This window comes from Solanum verrucosum, unplaced genomic scaffold, assembly GCF_900185275.1.
Source record: "Solanum verrucosum unplaced genomic scaffold, falcon-dt-bn FXZP01000027.1, whole genome shotgun sequence".
NCBI lineage: Eukaryota > Viridiplantae > Streptophyta > Magnoliopsida > Solanales > Solanaceae > Solanum > Solanum verrucosum.
In genome coordinates, this window is record NW_026020214.1 from 800,905 (window position 1) to 808,117 (window position 7,213).

The 7,213-nt window shown below is 35.7% G+C and overlaps 1 pseudogene; it reads right to left on the reverse strand.

Moving 5' to 3' along the window:
* Positions 1 to 707: 707 nt before the first annotated feature.
* On the reverse strand, positions 708 to 4,338 carry LOC125830611 (high mobility group B protein 13-like; annotated as a pseudogene).
* Between the last annotated feature and the right edge of the window lie 2,875 nt (positions 4,339 to 7,213).

Sequence of the window (7,213 nt, forward strand, 5' to 3'; positions counted from 1 at the left end):
AAATCTCAACGATTCTCTGCCCTAATCTCAACAATGATCTACCCTTATATCGATAGAGGTGTTTTCTTTGATGTGTTGTTAATCTATGCCCTAATCTCAACATCATTCTTCCATTAAATCGACAAAGGTTTCTTCTTTTTCATTGATTTGTTGTTGCTCTGCTCGTAACAAATTCCATTGCAGCGGGTTTCTTCTTCTTCATCAATTTGTTTCTCCTCTACTCGAAACAAATTCCATCACAACTTTTTTGAGAAACAATTTCAGGTGGGTTCATCTTCCAATCGAGTTATTGTGTTAAATCCATAAGTTATATTGATGGTGTTTTTTTCTTGTGTATTCAAGTTGTTCCTTCTTCCTTTTTTTAATATTAAATAGGTTAATGATTCCATATGTACAGTCAGTTAAAAAAATATTGGTGTAGGGATTTTGCGAGCCATTTACATGAGAAATACAGACATATACATTTATATAACTTGTAATTCAATGACTTATTTTCTTGGTTACAAGTAATGATTTTTTTTGAACAATTAACTCAATCAATATGACTAAATCCGAAGTCATCCATTAGAAGTCAAATGAAATTAACTAACAACAGGAAAAAAATGAAATGGACATCAAATTACTATTTCATGTTTTCAACTCTAACTAGCAGGCATTTTCTATGTTCAACATGACTAGTTGAACTTGTTCTAGGAAGCACCTATTTCTTATAGCTTGTAATTGTTGTTGTTCTGCTTTTCAGCTGCAGTTTTTTTATATTCTTCTATTTCCTTTTTGTAGGATTCCATTGCTTCAACTGTTGCTTTATTCCAGACTTGGTTTTCTTCTTCAGTCAATTCCTTCCATTTCAGTGAAATGAGAACATTAATGGTAGAATCGTTAATTCTAGGACTCTTTTCGACAATTTTTTTTCCTCTCTACTGAAACGGAAGAATGATGAAGAAGGCTTCTTTGGTTTGTTAGGATCCACATTGTCTTCCTTTTGTTTCTTCTTTTGGCGATTTTCTTTCGTTTTCATGATCAAATTTTATGTCTTTTCTTTATTTTTGAGCAATTGAAATGGTTCTTGATTCTTGAGTTTCATCGATTGCTCCCATTCTTTCATGTGATCAGCAGCTTCTTCGTCTTTCTTCTTCTTCTTATAAACTTCAATTTCTTGCAAATATTTCCCTTTTTTCGTCATTGCCATCTCTTCATATGGTGCTTTTTGTTGCTCTATCATGTTCTTGAAATCTTCACCAGTGATCTTCGCCGCCTCCTTCACATTGTTGTTGTCTCAGAGAGTAGAGCAGCTGGACGGTCGTTTGTAAACATGAAAAATGCTGATAAAGGTTGTTTTGGTTACAAGAAGTCCTTTTCTTTCTTTTTCTTCTTGTTTTAATTCACTATCGATCCTTGTTGAAATTGAATGTATTGGTCATGTAACTCCATAGTTGTCTTTTGTTTCTGCTCTTCATCCAAGAGTCTCATCGCTTCATGTTCGCAATTCTCCATTCCAACGAATTTCAAGTATACCTCTTTCTCAGCTTGGTATATTTCCTCATCAGGCTTTTTGTCTTCTACACTAATTGTTTTCCACTTAGCACCGAATAAATTGGCTAGGCATAACTATAGACGTCATATCGTGTTGTATACCTTAATACCAATCACTCCAGTGGTTCGGATTACCTTAGGAATGGTTGGTTGTTTGAAGAACTAAGAGCCCATGAATTGTGTCCCTTCCAGTCAAGAAAATATGCTCTATAGTGTCCCTGCTAGGTTTATAGCAGCAGTAACAGTCTAAAGGTTTCTTCACAAAGCTATTGAGCTTCTCATTAGGAGGAAGTTTTCCTCTTAAAGATCTCCAAAGATGAAAAGAACACTTGAAAGGAATAAGTTTGTGCCAAGTATGGGAATTGATGAGGGTCTTGGTTCTTTTTTCCCAAATCTGATTCCATGTAGAAGCTCATTATTGCTAGTGCATTAAGTCAAAATTGAGAAAGTCATATTGAGATCCCCATTCACACATTTTATAATATCTCTAATGCAATCCTTTTCATTTATTAGTATTGAAGCTGCCATTTGTGTATTCCTTAACAACACCTATTGGAGACGTAATCCTATTAAATTTCCTCCAATTTAACACACGCTTTAGCTTTTCAGAGTAAACAATAGCATTATACTTCCTTCCATTGACAGGAACTTGATATGCAAAAGCTTCTTTATAATCACATTTGTTAAGAACATTATGATTTCTGCCTTGTCTATTAATAAGAAGATATATTTCCGAAGATAAGTCTTTTTAATTGGCCTTCTTGATCATGGTAACACTTACCTTTAATAAGTTGGAAAAAAGAGTAGAATGTATTTTGTCCATCAATTGTAATTAACTCTTCATTTTTATGTACCTTTTAATGTTATGGATCCTAGTAAAAAATGGATGCAACTTGTTGATAATCGGCTCGATGAAGCCTACTTAGTCGGCGTGCAAAGAATTAGTCGAAATCACTGCAAATTGGTTTAAATATCATAGTGCTTCTGTGCTATACTCAGTGAAAATAACATGGGTGTAGGAAGGTATAGTCAACATCTCACTTTAGAAATGTATAGTTAGTATTATGGTTAAGGTACATTTAGTCAGTGTTCTTGTTATGGCCCTTTTAGGTAGCAATTGAAGTTGTTGCCCTATTAAAAAATGTTGCCCTCCAAAACATTGATCTGAGTTTCAATGACCTCATGGCTAAGGTCTACATCATGTTATACCAGTGATGCATTGTAGCTTGTATGCATAAATGAATTTCTTCTGTACATGTATTTCTTTGAGATCCACTATATATGTGTGTATTAAGTATCACTAGTTTTTGTTAGTGCTGAATCGAAAGAGAATAAAAGGAAAAAACCGTTAGAAGTCTTTTTTAAGCTCTAACTCTATATGTTTGCCTGTGCTTGATTTTGTGAATATTGTCACTATTGTATTGTTGGTTAAATGGTTCACAATTCTCAAGTATTGAGTTTCTTATTATTGGTTTTGAAATCTTTTAATGTTGGATGCTTATTTGTTTATAAGTACTACTATATGGATAACCTATCATCCTATCCAATGTCCTAATCGACTTGACAGATTGCCATACCGTAGATGACTTCTTTAATTTTTTTAATCCTATGTTAAAAGATTTCACTTGATAATGCACATATTTATGGTTAATAGTAATTGCATTTTCTTAAGAAGAAAAAATAAACTGTAAGGCAACAATCATTGTTACAAGCTTCAGTTCTTCATAGTATATGCATCCAACACTAATCTAATTAAGTGTTCTTGTATTCTCACAGCTTTGTTGATGTTTTCGACATTACTTGAAGGAAATTAGATTTCTTTTGAGGTAAGTTGTTAAGTTTTCTGTTGGTATATGTTGTGCTTGTTAATGTCCAAAAGGAACTTAATCTTAATGAGGCGTGCATAAGCTTTGTTATCTCCTAGTAGGTTGTCTAATACAAGTTTGCTGCAAATTGTTTCTTCCTATAGTGAGTACAAATTAACAGTTACTAGGTTGTTGTATTTTTTGTCCAGAATCATGAGTATTTCCATGTTAATATGCCATAGTTTGAACCATGGGAGTTGTGATTTGGATGCTCAGTTTGTGATTGGTATTGGATGTTTTATACACTGCCGTTATATGATTCTTGCATTGTTCTGTATCCTTCAAAAGAAAAATATGTTCTGAAGTGGATGTTGGGTGTTTTCTGTAATATGTCTAACTAGGTATATATGTTGTTATTTGGTAACACATGAAATATTACCATAACAAGCAAAAGACTACAACCTAATGAGCATCTAGAGTTCCTCAACCAACTTCTAGGAAGGGTGTCTTAAACCCCCTAGATCTCCAGGAAAAACTACTTACAAATTAGTTGTATAAAACTATGACATTTATTTGCTTTTCTTGACCCTTGAAACATATCTATTCTTTCTCTCGGTTCCTTTTGTATTTGTGCAGTAACAAATTAAACATTTACATTCTGGTGATTAAAAACTCTCTTGTCTAGCTATCCAGGTGTAGTAGAACAATGCACCCCAGGTTGCTGCGATAACTTTCTTTTGAAACTGCTTCCACCTTCTCCTTTTGATTCATTTAATTGTTTTGTAAGCTCCGTTGCTTTGTAATTGAACACCTAGCCATGTACATATCATGATTTTCACACCATTAATCCACCTGCAATCCATAAACAAGTGTTGTTGTGTCTTCAGTACCCTCTTATCACATAAACAACAATTCCGATCCTCCACTATAATGCTTATTTTTAGCAAGCCCTCACGAGTGAGTAGCCTCCTTTGACATGCCATCCATGTGATAAATCCATTTCTAGCCTCCTCCACAATTGCAATCCATAAGAACTCTTTACACTTCCTATCAAACTCCTTTAAAACACTTTGAGGTAAGATAAAAACTGCTCCTCAGTAATTATAAATGGAAAAAAGCACTGCCATAACTATTTGTAATCTTCTTGTTTATAACAAATGCTTAGCAGAAGCAGCTTGTATTCTTGCTATAATTTTATCCACTAGTCGTTGGAAATCCATATTTGTCAAATTCTTTGAGGTAAGTGGCAATCCCAAGTACTTGATAGGGAGAATACCAAGTATGAACCTAGTTTTTTCCAAAATCCGGATGGAATTTGAAATCGGGTAAAGAACTAATGTTGTTCATAATCCTTGACAAATATTCCATTACCATTATATGTTGTTGTTTTTTGTATTATACCAATAGTTGTTTTACCCTCTTTCCAAAATTTTGTACTTGCAGATTTTGAAGAATAAAGTTTTACAAGTCAAGATTCAAGTTTAGAGGATGCACAAGAACTTGATATATATCATAGTCTAGCTCAAGATATATTTCCTTAGTTTTTGTAAGGTGTTGAGCAAATATTGAATGTAACATCAATTATGGGATGTTAACCATTTTATTGTAATTAATAACAAACTCTCTATATATATTATCATTTTGTATCAAGATTTTCAGTAGCGATTTTGATTTTTTTTTATGAAAAACATTTTTTTGTGACATAAAGCTTGGATGTTTTCAATTACAGACCATAAATGTTACTTGTCCCTAAAAGATATTCTAGGACTAGAAAGTTTTTAGTCCTTAAAGTTAATCTAGGACTAGTTAAATATTGGTCCTTTAAGATAATCTAGGACGAGTTGATTGTTTGTCGAAAAGATTTAGCAACTGAAAATTCAATTTTTTCCCATGATATAAATTGATCTATTAAGACAAGATATATGGTCCCTAATTATATATTGCGACCATGCTTTTTATTGGTCTCTAAATGGAGTTTACGACCAGCATGTCGAACCCGTCGCTATTGACATTTTGTGTCGGAGCCAACAAAGACGGGGGGCGACCAGTTATTTCTGTTTCATAATTGATCTTCTGGGACCAGATTTAGACTTCTAGGGACCAAATTTCCCTTCCATATTGACATTTTTTCTTGTAGTGTTAGTGTGTCTTTGATGACCTTGCGACAAGGATAGCGGCGTGTGAGCAAGGCCAGGGGGCCACAGCTGAGCTGAGGAAGTACATGGAACAGCTGAAGTCCATGGATATGTCCATAATTTTTGGGATAGTTGAGATTCCTGATATGCCAGCTGATACAGATGTCCCTCCGGTACCATCGGATTTGAGGTTCGAGTTGAGAAGGTAGTTGTTGCAGAGTCCAAGGCTGAGACTGATGTGGAGCTTCTTGGTGTTAATAATGAGGCTACATATGATGGCCTGATAGGGGTTAAGGAAGCAATGATAGATTCAGCCGTGCAGATTTCATTGGTAGACACCACCATAGCTGGATCTACTGTTACTGATACCCCGGGAACTGATGCCCAAAATCAAAGTGTTGCACATGAATTGATGCCCCGACATATAGAGTGAATGTGTATACCGGACCCTTCTTTACCTCCCTCTCTATCATTTTTATTTACTTTTTAGTGTTTTGTTGCATTGGAGGACAACCTTTTTATTTGTGGTGGGGTGAAGTATTTTCATACCTACCTATTGTGATTATCATTTTTTATATATATATATATATTCGGTTTTTTTTAACTATGATTTTGATATTGTCTTTTGGATGTTTGAGCTTATGGCTCCTTGTTTCAAATGCAAAAGGTTTTTGACCCTGTAACACCTCGGAAACTAGTAGACCCAAAGTAGAGCCTCAAGCTAGGGTTATAGTGTTTTATATATGTGGATTACAGTCGTAGAAGAGATTTCCCGTACTTAGAATGAGGGATTTAGGGGTTAACCATCAATGTACGTGTTACACCCCGTAGTTTAGAAGACCATTTAAGATTCTATTGACAGTTGCAAGGGCAAGTGCCAAGGCAAGAGGCTAAGCATAAGACAAAGACCTAGGCTGCCCCAAGATTCGAGCACACTGCCTTAAGACCACAACAACGTCCACGGCCAGTGGTATGGACCACGGCTCGTGGTGTGGTTCATGAGGCCAAGACATTATCTCCCTAAGGGCTGCCTCAAAGTGGCATACCTTCACGAACCACTTCACGACCAGTGGTCTTGACCACGGTTCATGGGAAGGCTCTTGAAGATGCCTTAGGATAAGGGAAGCCAAGACTTTTAAGCCAAGAATTGACCCATGTTAACGAACACCTCTATGACCAGTGGTCTTGACCACGGTTCGTGAAGGGCCTCGTGAAGTCTCCTAAGACTTGTGGAAAGCAAGGACTTTACGCCAAGACCACTACCTAGGGACCTTGACCAACACCACGACTCGTGGTCTTGACCACATAATTTGGGAGGTCTCATGGTCATCCCTTTTTGTTTTTGGAGGCCAAGACATGAGTCTTAGCCAATACGAAAGGACCAAGGCTCATGAGGTCCTCTCGTGGTGCCTGGGAGTGGCTGCCTAGTAAGGGGTTAATTAGTAAATTCCTTTTTTATTAGTTTTAAGTGGGATCATTTTATATTGATTTTATAAACCTATATAAAGTATTTTAAGTCATTAGATACCCCGACTAAGTCATTAACTACAAAAACCCAAAAGATCCCAAAGTTCTTCCCTCAAAAAAATTTCTCTCTCTAGAAAACCCAAGAAGAAGTTGAAGGAGAAGAAGAGAAGGAAGCTAGGTCGAAATCCCTCCATTGATGAAAGTTTACTAGGGCTTTGAATTGATGTATGTTTATCTTATTCATCTATGGGTTCTTCTACCCATAGAGCCCCT